Source organism: Jaculus jaculus, chromosome 22, assembly GCF_020740685.1.
Source record: "Jaculus jaculus isolate mJacJac1 chromosome 22, mJacJac1.mat.Y.cur, whole genome shotgun sequence".
Lineage (NCBI taxonomy): Eukaryota > Metazoa > Chordata > Mammalia > Rodentia > Dipodidae > Jaculus > Jaculus jaculus.
In genome coordinates this window covers 2,611,187-2,622,714 of record NC_059123.1, presented here as the reverse complement: position 1 = coordinate 2,622,714, position 11,528 = coordinate 2,611,187, and the positions used below count along the sequence as shown (strand labels likewise).

General features: G+C 49.7%; 1 pseudogene; it reads right to left on the bottom strand.

Moving 5' to 3' along the window:
• Positions 1 to 41: 41 nt before the first annotated feature.
• LOC101610842 overlaps positions 42 to 11,528 on the bottom strand; it is a 112,336-nt pseudogene continuing 100,849 nt past the window's right edge.

Below are 11,528 nucleotides of genomic sequence, written 5' to 3'. Positions count from 1 at the left end.
GGGAGGAGCAGCGTCCAAGTCCAGGGAGCACAACAGTCCATTTAAGAATCCTCATTCGGCTCCAGGATTTGTAAACAGCAGTCTGCACACTCCACGAACAAGGGCTCCTGCATGCAGGCTCTCATCAATTTTGCTTTGTTATTCCCCTGATCCAGGCTGATCATCAACTGCCTGAGGTGTGGATTGAGCAATAAGTTTCTTAACGTTGCAGATTTACCTAAATTCTTTAAATCCTGCAGAGAAACTCTGTCTTCTTCCTCATCACTGTCAAGAAAATCAGCTAGTCATCATCTTTGTTTTCCTCTGGATTTGTAGTTTCCACAGAAGCAGCTGTTCTTTTTTTCTCAACAGGACGAGCTTCAGGGTTGCTCTTTGTGCTTCTGGAAGCAGGCCACCGAGCAGTAGAGCACGTGGCAGGCCGGGCAGCGGCTCTTGGGCTTCTCCACGCAGACCACGCAGAACAAAGTGCCGCAGCGCAGCGCAGCCACTGCAGACTCCCAGGAGTCCCCACCTGTTTACAGATTTCTAAGCCATATCTGTTTGTTGACAGCTAGTGGTCAGGATAACCCCCCGAATGAATGGGATGAATGGTGTCCCTGGTCAACCAGCCTTTAGTGAGCAAGGGTTTGGGCGTGCCAGGGCCTCCAGCTGCTGCAAATAAATGCCAGGTACATGTACCACTTTGTGCATGTGTCCTGGAGAATCCAAATGCGGCTCTTTGACTTTGCAGGCAAGCACCTTAATTGCCAAACCATTTCTCCAGACCTCCTATTTATTTTTTTATTTTTTTATTTTTTAAAGTTTTTATGAAGTAAGGTTTTGCTCTAGCTCAGGCTAACCTGGAATTCACTATGTAGTCTCAGCCTTGAACTCAGTAATCCTCCTATTTACTTATTTATTTTCTTCATTTTTTTATTTGAGAGCGACAGACACAGAAAAGCAGAGAGAGAGAGAGAGAGAGAGGGAGAGAATGGGTGCGCCAGGGTCTCCAGCCACTGCAAACGAACTCCAGACACGTGCTCCCCCTTGTGCATCTGGCTAACGTGGGTCCTGGGGAATCGAGCCTTGAACCGGGGTCCTCAGGCTTCACAGGCAAGCCATCTCTCCAGCCCTAAGGGCATTTTTAAAAAATGTTCTTGACATTCCTGTGGCTTCTTTGTCAAATAGAATATTTTTATCACTTTGAGTCAGGGCTCACACCAGACCCAGCGCACAGCAAGTTATTTTGTTTGTTGGGGAGTTAGTGGTTTTGAGACAGGAGCTCACTCAGTAGCCCAGGCCACCTCAGGTTTGTGGGTGTCTTCCTTTCTCAGCCTCCTCAGTAACGGGCCTCAGGTGTGAGCTGCCACGCCCAGCTCAGGTGCTCCGTGTCTTGATTGAATTGGTGGTTCTGTTGCAGTACCAGGGTCTGATCCCAGAACCTTGGACTTGCTAAGCACATACTCTGATTTCATGCTTGTTGAGTTTGGAAGCTTTTGAAGTTTCCTTGAGTTACTTTTTCTTTTAGTTTATCTAGCCTTAACATTTCTTTCTTTCTTTCTTTTTTTTTTTTTTGAGGTAGGGTCTCACTCTAGCCCAGGCTGACCTGGAAGTCACTATGGAGTCTCAAGGTGGTCTCGAACTCACAGCCATCCTCCTACCTCTGCCTCCCAAGTGCAGGGATTGAAGGCATGCACCACTACACGGCTTAACATTTCTTTATAGGGAATAATACAATGTTTTCTTGATGGGGTGGGGGTGCCAGGCCTGTGACCCGCCAAGAACTCCAGCTTCTGGTCTAAAGGGAGGTTTTCCAGGGAGCAGAGCTGACCCTTTGGTACCACTTCAGGCCCTGACTGATTTCCAGGTGTTGCTGGCGAAAAGACAAGAGCTTTAGTAGAGTCACAGTCCTCCAGGTGGCCTGTGTCCGGTGGTGCTTTTTCTCACAGGTTCTGAGATGTCACCTGCCCGTCTTCCTCACAGGTCCTGAGGTGTGGTGTTGGTTTTCTCACAGGTTCAGAGCTGTGACCTCTGTCTACTGGTCTTGTTCTCACAGGTCCTGAGGTGTGATGTTTCTTTAGTCACATATTCTGAGATGTGACCTCTGTCTGCTGGTCTTGTTAATAACCAACGAGCATGACCTCATTTTAAGTTTACTAGTTATATCCCAACAGCCCGACTTTCAAAACGTCACATCCTGAGGTACTTGAACTTATTTATGACATACTTGAAGGGAGACGCCCACTCCACTATAAGATGTTAAACCTTGTTTCAGACCCTTATTGTTTGCTGTTCCTACCTACGCCATTCAGTGAGAAGGGACGCAGTGCGTGAAATGGGGCTTGCTTTGCTTGGCCTGACTAAGCTTTAATCATTACAAAAGCCTAAGAGAGGGGCTGGAGAGGCGGTGTCACTGTTAAGGCGCTTGCCTGCATAAACCTAACCACCCGAGTTTCATCCCCAGTACCCATGTAAGCCAGATGCACAAAGAAGTACAGGATCTGGTATTGGTTCGCAGTGGCTGAAGGATCTGGTGTGCCCATTCTCACTTTTTTTTTTCTCTCTCTCTGCTTGCAAATAAATAATTTTTTTAATTCTAAAAGAAAAAGAGGGCTGGAGAGGTTGCTTAGTGGTTAGGGCACTTGCCTGCAAAGCCAAAGGACCCAGGGTTGATTCCCCAGGACCCACATAAGCCAGAGGCACAAGGTGGCGCATGCGTCTGGAGTTTGTTTGCAGTGTCTGGAGGTCCTGGTATGCTCGGTCACTCTCTGTCTGCCTCTTTCTCTCTCTAGATAAAAGTTAAAAAAAGAAAAAGGTCAGTATTTTAATGCTAATCACACTGACTTCTCTCCCTCTTCTGATCCTTCCTCCTTTCTTCCTCTTCCTAATTGCTCTGGCTTGGACTGCTAGAAGCATGTTGCCTAAGAGTAGACAAAGTAGACATCTTTATCCTATTTCAGGTCTTAGACTTAATTAATTTAATTTATTTATTTGAGAGCAACAGACAGAGAAGGGAGAGAGAATGGGCACACCAGGGCCTCCAGCTACTGCAAACGAACTCCAGATGCATGCGCCACCTTGTGCATCTGGCTTATATAGGTCCTGGGGAATTGAGCCTCGAACCACGGTCCTTAGGCTTCACAGGCAAGCACTTAAACCGCTAAGCCATCTCTCTAGCCCTGGCTTACAGATTTTTTACAGGTTTGATCCTTGGCAGCATGTGAGCCAGGCACAGTGCCTTGCGCCTGTAATCCAGCATTCTGGAGGCCGAAACAGGCAGATCAGAATTTCAAGGTCTTTCTCAGTTACATGGTGAGTTTGAGGCCAGCCTGGGGGTTTGTGAGAGCCAGTCTCAAATGAAAACACAATTGACATTTTCACACAGAGCTGGGAAAGTGCTATAAAGGACAAGAACATGTTCTGGAGGTGAAGACTATGGAAAGCCAACCTTTCTAGGAGCGACGGTGTGCTGAGATGGGAGGGAGGAAAGGGAAGGAGCCAGCAGGGCAGGAGAAGAGCCAGAGGAATTGCGTGTCTGCAGGAAGGTAGGGCCCTGGCGGATGAGGGAATGGAATGCAAGGAAACCTGGCTCTGGCTTACTTAGCAGACAGGAGGGAGCGCAACAAGTGTGCACGGTCCTGTAGGCCACTTGGAGATGACGCCCCTGTTAGGTCAGGACAAGATGGACTCACAGCAGGACGGCCCATCCCACTATCTGGAACCTCGAAGTAGGCTGTGCTCTGCTCTTGAGAGTCAGTCCTGGCAGCTCGTGCTTTTCCTGAATAAGAGCTTGCATCTTTGCCTCAGAGTGGTCCGTGGTCTTGGTCACTCCTGACCCTTACAGCTGCCTTGTTCACATTCATCTTCTGATTTGTGGAAATGCATCTTGTGTTTGGATATTCTCCTATAGGCTACATCCCCCCCCAAAAGCAAGATTTGCTTTGTCCCCAGGAACAGCGAAGACAACCACGTGCCTCGTACCCACAATGTGATGGAGGGGCAGGACCAGGTATATTTATCCAGTGGCGTCTCTAGAAAGATAAGCTGGCCCTCCTGTGTCACTTGGCAGCTTCTGTGGCCATGCCACATCCATCTCTGTGATGCCAGCTTCCTTCAGGGTGTGTGTCTTCCTACGTAGAGGCCCTGGGAGTGTGCAACCCACTCACCAGCATCTCCACATGAGCTTACCAAAGGCTGAGAAGCTGATACCTGGACATTTTTTAAAATGGGTTCTTGTTTTATCATATATATTTTTTCTTTTGCCTTTTCAAAATACTTTTATTGGGAATTTTAATATATGAACATACTGGAATTTGATCGTATTCCTATACTATTACCCTCTTTTGTTCCTCCTCCCTTACCCCTGTTCCGTCAACACTCTCCCTCTCTTTCCAAGTAGTTCTGTTGTGATGTCTCATTCTCTTCTGTCCTCTGTGTCAAAATGCTCATGAGCTCTGAATTGCACGGGTCTTGTGCAGTTAACAAGCACTGTGAGGTCATGAATGCACCCGTGAGTTCATGTCCAGAGGACAGTGCCCCAAAGTACTCCTTCCCGGCCCGTGTCTCGTACAGCCTGTGTGCCCTACCATGGGCATGAAAATCATGTTCCCTGAGGGAAACATTAGCAAGATGTCCAGGTGGGGCAGAAAGGATACATGAAGCCCAAGGCGCTCACAAATGCTCCCGTAGTGTCAGTGATGCTGGCTCTGTGATTGACTGGCCTACGTTTGCACCCCAGGGAGACTGTTGTTTGGACATGTGGTGGGGGTGGGTGGGTTGCAGAGACTGACCAGGGTGCCTGGCCTGGAGCTGTCAGCAGACACAGCAAAGCGCTTTACTATTTGAGATGGTCAATTAAGACAGATGGGGCGGAGAGATGGCTTAGCGGTTAAGCGCTTGCCTGTGAAGCCTAAGGACCCCGGTTTGAGGCTCGGTTCCCCAGGTCCCACTTTAGCCAGATGCGCAAGGGGGAGTTCATTCGCGTCTGGAGTTCGTTTGCAGAGGCTGGAAGCCCTGGTGCGCCCATTCTCTCTCTCCCTCTATCTGTCTTTCTCTCTGTGTCTGTCGCTCTCAAATAAATAAATAAAAAATTAAAAAAAAAAAGACAGATGACTTAGTGGTTAAGGCCCTTGCCTGCAAAGCCTAAGGACCCAGGTTCGACTCCCCAGGACTCACATAAGCCAGATGCACAAGGTGGTGCATGTGTATGGAGTTCATTTGCAGTGGCTGGAGTCTGTGGCATGCCCATTCTCTCTTTCTTCCTCTCTCTCTCTGTCCCTCTCCCTCTCAAATAAATAAAAATTTTAAAAAAAAGTTTAAAAAGAAAGAACTTGAATTTTTTTCCAAAATGGCATAAGTGCAATTTCATGTTATAAATTTTTACAAGCCACATAGGTTTGTTGTTTTCTCACCCTGCTTAAATATCAGCTCTTGTTTCTGCGATGCTCACAGTGTTTAAGGCTGGCATGATGTTATGAACTTAAATACGTAGCAGTTGCTGGGGAAAGCTTGCCAGAGCTCTGAAAAACCACCGAAACTGCATCGCCATCCACCTGGTGGTAAAAATCCAAGTTGCAAGCAGCGTGCCCACCAGTGCCTGAGATGCCTGAAACCGCTTTTGAGGAGCTAGCCAGCAAATTCCAGCCTTTGTGACCGCAGGGGCCACATGTGGTTAACTGTGCCTGTCATTCCTCTGGGGGCTGAACAGACCTAAAGAAATATGGGCTACTCAGGCACTGCCTTTGAGCCCAGAGTGAAGGCACCTCCAGAAAAAACACGCCGCTGGTTCCTTTCTTCTTTTTTGTTCATTTGTTTGTTTGGTTTTTCGAGGTAGGGTCTCGCTGTAGCCCACGCTGACCTGGAATTCACTATGCAGTCTCAGGGTGGCCTTGAACTCACGGCAATCCTCCTACCTCTGCCTCCCGAGAGCTGGGATGAAAGATGTGCACCACCACACCCTGCATAACATGTTCTTTTCTTAATGCACTAAAATGATGTCTCATATGGGAGAAAATTACAGTGTCCTATATAATAACTATATTCAAATTTCCGTACTTAAGAGTGTTTTCAGGTTTGTAAACACGATGTGTATCGTTCCCATCTGTGGAATAAAGTGCCTGAGAGAAACAATCTACAAGTGTACATTTGCTCATGGGCTTCAGGGTGCATATACCATGGTGGGCAAGGCGTGGCATTGGGTGCTGGTCTCACCTGGGGGTGGTTGGGACCACGAGCCGTCCTGCTCATGTCTCGGAGCATCAGGAAGCTGGTGGAGGAAGCTGTCTCCTTTCTCCCCATTATGGGAGCAGGAGCCCAGTTCACTGGCTGGAGTCTCCCAGCCTCTCTGGAAACACCCTCCCAGACACACCCTGAGTACAGGCACATTAATGTCCCAGGAATCTTAGTCTATTGAAACTGATCAAAGTATCACTGGGTAGAAGAAATGAATTAAGTATTTAAAAGTTCTATCACTCCTGGTAAGTTTATTGAAAATGAATTAACAAATACCAGGGTAAAAGTTCTGACTGGTGGTGGGGGGGGGCGAGTAGATGACTTAGCAGTTAAAGCAGTGCTTGTCTGTGGAGTGTAAGGACCCAAGTTTGTTTCCCTGGTACCTATGTAAAACCAGTGGCACAAGGTGGTGTATGTGTCTGGAGTTTGTTTGCAGTGGCTAGAGGCCCTGGCATGCCCATTCTCTCTCTCAAATAAATAACTAAAATATGTTAAAAATTGTTATAAAAATTATGACTAGAAAGCTCACCTGAGTGTTTTATGTGTGAATTCTTGTTTCTAGTTTCCTATCAAGAGGCAATGTAACACCCTGGAAAGATTGCTGGTCATGCTCAACTTGGCTGTGGGGCTTTGGCAGGCTCTCTGAGCCTCAGTCTCTACTTTTTTTTGGTTGTTGTTTATTTTTATTTATTTATTTGAGAGTGACAGACAGAGAGAGAAAGAGGCAGAGCAAGCGAGCGAGCGAGCGAGCGAGCGAGAGAGAGAGAGAGAATGGGCACTCCCGGGTCTCCAGCCACTGCAAACAAACTCCAGATGCATGCAACCCCTTGTGCATCTGGCTTACGTGGGTCTGGGGAACCGAGCCTCGAACCAGGGTCCTTAGGCTTCATAGGCAAGTGCTTAACTGCTAAGCCATCTCTCCAGCCCTCTTTACTTTTAAAATGGAATAAAATGTGGGATGCATTGTGAGGTTAAAGAAAACATGTAAAGCCATTAGCATGGGGAGGGTGTCACCGAGGGTGGCTCATGGGGCAGATGCCGCGGTAAATGAGCGCTCCCTGGTTTCTGTGTTGTTTGTGAGGCCCTTGGCAGCTCCAGGAACATGTGTCCCCAACCCTACCTGGGTGCCTGAGCTCAGCATTGAGTCAGAGGAAAGGAGGCGCTGCCTGATTCATGGTTCCACTTCCTGGGGTGCCTGAGTCATCCGTGCTGGTCCAGACAAGAGGCTGCCCTAACTGAGAAAGGCTTGCTTTGCTTTGAGTCAAGTACGTGTTTACTGATAGTCCTGTCTGGTGCTCCTGTGGGGGTCCGTGGTGCGGCCAGCGCAGCACATGTGTTGTTCTGAAGATGGGCTTGAATCTTTCTTCTTTTTCCGAGAAAGTTATGAATAGCTGCAGAACATTAGAAAGTGCCTTTCAGCTTGGAGGGCCAGTTCCAGTGGCGGCATGCAGAGTGGGGGCTGGTTGACTTGCAGGGGAGCCCAGTGGAGGTGTCCCTAACCTCTGCGGAGAAAGCCTGACTCAGAGCTGCTTCCCTGTGCCGAGGAACTCAGGCAACCAAGCAGGTTTTTGTTTTTTACAGTGTTAGGCGTTTCAGTAACATCAGAGCCACAGTCATGGCCATGAGCTCTGTATGACTGTGGTGATAATGAACTGGAATTATGTAAATTTAGATTGATGATTTGAATAACAAGAATACAGACCTACCAATTAAAACTACAGGCGTCTTTTCTTTTAATGCACAGTTCTACTCCCTTGCTTAGCAAAATGGTAAGTGCCCAAGACAGAGAACACCTTCAAAGTCTCATGATTAATTGTGCATATGAACGTGGCATTTTTATCCATGTATGTATTGCATTGTGGTCACATCCATTCTCCCAGCCACACTCCTCCCCACTCCCCTTTTCTCCTCCCTCCACCTTTTTAGTAGACAGCTGCTACTTTACTTATTTTATTTCCGAGGTAGGGTCTCACTCTAGTGACCTGGAACTCACTATGGAGTCTCAGGGTGGCCTCAAATTCACGGCGAACCTTCTGCCTCTGCCTCCTGAGTGCTGGGATTAAAGGCCTGCGCCACCACGTCCGGCCTTATTTTCTTTCTTTTTAAAATTCTAACCTCCACATATGAATAAAGACATACCATATTTGTCTTTCATATTGTTGGCAATCTCTCCCCTCCCCTCCCCCACTTTCTCCTTCATAACTCTGCTCTCTGTCATATCCCCTCCCTCTCTCCATTAGTCTCTATTTTAATTTGATGTCATTATCTTTTTATCCTGTTATGAGGCTCATGTGTGGGTATTGCTAGGCACTGCGAGGTCTTGGGTATTGAGGCCAATTTCTGTCCGGACAGTTGCATGTAAGGAGTGGTACCCTTCCTTTGGCTCTTACATTCTTTCTGCCACCTCTTCTGCAATGGACTCTGAGCCTTGGAGGGTGTGAGATGTTTCAGTGCTGGACACTCCTCCGTCCCTTCTTCTCAGCACTTTGCTGCCTTTTGGGTCATCCCAGAGGTCATTGCCATCTGCAAAGAGAAGCTTCTCTAACCAGAAGTGAGAGTAGCATTAATATGTGAGTATGAACATTAAGGGTAGTGCTTTCAGGGCAATTTGATGAGAGTAATATCTGCATTTATCCAGAAAAAAGCAGGCTTTATACCCCTAAGGCTCATGACCTCTCCTGCCATAGGCTTTTGATTAGGTCAGTACCAGTCATATATTCCCTCCCATTGAGCAGGCCTTCAGTCCAGTTAGAGAGCAGGTGGTTTCCCCCAGAGCAGACATGCCACTATTGCACTCGTTCAGTCATTTGGCCTGTCTGGCCAAACCTGAGACTTCCAGTGTCCACTGTTTTCACCGCTGATGACTTCTGTCTCCCATAAGGCTGCATGCAGTGCAGCTTTCTCCAGCTTTCAGTTGGCTGGGCTACAGGGAGAAGGTTTTCTGCTCAGCACCACCTTGATTTCTCCAGCCCAGGTGGATGTGGAACTCATTCTGTAGCCCAGGCTGGCCCTGAATTCATGGCGATCATCCTACCTCAGCCTCAGAGTGCTGGGATTAAAGAAACTACCGGTGGTCTTCCATCTTTCCTTTTTTTGAGGCAAGCCCAACAGACTGGCCTTTTTTTTTTTTTTTTAAATTTTTTTTTAAATTTATTTGAGAGCGACAGAAACAGAGAGAAAGACACATAGAGGGAGAGAGAGAGAATGGGCGCGCCAGGGCTTCCAGCCACTGCAAACAAACTCCAGACGCGTGCGCCCCCTTGTGCATCTGGCTAACGTGGGACCTGGGGAACCGAGCCTCGAACCGGGGTCCTTAGGCTTCACAGGCAAGCGCTTAACTGCTAAGCCATCTCTCCAGCCCTGGCCTTTTTTTTTTTAATGTGTGTGTATATGAGAGAGAGAGAGAGAGAGAGAGAGACAGAGAGAGAATTGGCATGGCTGGGCATGCTGGCACATGCCTTTAATCCCAGCATTCAGGAGACAGAGGTAGGAGGATCCCTGTGAGTTCAAGGCCACCCTGAGACTACATAATGAATTCCAGGTCAGCCTGGACTAGAGTGAGACCCTACCTTGAAAAACCAAATAAATAAATAAATAAATAAAGGAACTGGCATGCCAGGACCTCCAGCCATTGTAATCAAACTCCAGCCGTGTGTGCCTCCTCATGTGCATGTGAGAGTTGGGCACTGCGTCACCTTGTGCGTCTGGCTTACGTGGGATCTGAAGGGTCAAACATGGGTCCTTAGGCTTCCCAGGCAAGCGCCTTAGCCACTGAGCCATCTCTCCAGCCCTGATCTCCCATCTCTTTGAAGGCAGGGTCTCTTGGTGACCTTTGCAAACACCAGGCTGCCTCTTGTCTCGGCACAGGAAGCCTGGGACGATCAACTCTCAGTGCTGTGGCCGGCTTCTTGTGAGGGCGTGCCTGACCTCGTGCTGGCGGGCCTGACCTCGTGCTGGCGGGCCTGACCTCGTGCTGGCGGGCCTGACCTCGTGCTGGCGTGCCTGACCTCGTGCTGGCGTGCCTGACCTCGTGCTGGCGTGTCTGACCTCGTGCTGGCGTGCCTGACCTCGTGCTGGCGTGCCTGACCTCGTGCTGGCGTGTCTGACCTCGTGCTGGCGTGCCTGACCTCGTGCTGGCGGGTCTGACCTCGTGCTGGCGTGTCTGACCTCGTGCTGGCGTGCCTGACCTCGTGCTGGCGGGTCTGACCTCGTGCTGGCGGGTCTGACCTCGTGCTGGCGGGTCTGACCTCGTGCTGGCGTGCCTGACCTCGTGCTGGCGTGCCTGACCTCGTGCTGGCGGGTCTGACCTCGTGCTGGCGTGCCTGACCTCGTGCTGGCGGGCCTGACCTCGTGCTGGCGGGTCTGACCTCGTGCTGGCGTGCCTGACCTCGTGCTGGCGTGCCTGACCTCGTGCTGGCGTGTCTGACCTCGTGCTGGCGGGCCTGACCTCGTGCTGGCGTGTCTGACCTCGTGCTGGCGTGTCTGACCTCGTGCTGGCGGGCCTGACCTCGTGCTGGCGTGTCTGACCTCGTGCTGGCGTGTCTGACCTCGTGCTGGCGTGTCTGACCTCGTGCTGGCGGGCCTGACCTCATGCTGGCGTGCCTGACCTCGTGCTGGCGTGCCTGCGCGGCACGTGCTTTTACCCACAGAGCCGCCTCCTGGTGCACACCTTCAGTGCGGATACGAGGGTTTTCTTGAAGGTTTTTTTGTTTTGTTTTTCAAGGTAGGGTCTCACTCTAGCCCAGGCTGACTGGGAATTCACTATGGGGTCTCAGGGTGGCCTTGAACTCATGGCAATCCTCCTACCTCTGCCTCCCAAGTGCTGGGATTAAAGGTATGCGTCACCATGCCCGGCTAATTTTTGTTTATTTTTATTTATTTACTTGAGAGCAACAGAGAGAGAAAGAGGCAGAGAGAGAGAGTGAGCGAGAGGGAGAGAGAATGGGCATGCAGGGCCTCCAGCCACTGCAAATGAACTCCAGATGTAAGCGCTGCCTTGTACATCTGGCTTACGTGGGTCCTGGGGAATCAAGCCTCGAACCGGTGTCCTTAGGCTTCCCTGGCAAGCGCTTACCCGCTAAGCCGTCTCTCCAGCCCTCTCGCAGGTATTTTTGATCTGCAGGCAGTTGGACCTGCGTGTGTGGAACGTGTAGATACAAAGGGTGGATGCTGCAGTGTGGCGAACCCGTCGCCCACAGCCAGACCACACGTTGCTGCACGCCCGGGCCAGGCCTGTCACTCTCAATGACCTAAAGTGCACGACAGCTTATGTGGTCACTCTATTGCTGCAGCGCCCCCTCCGCTGCTTCCAGAAGTAG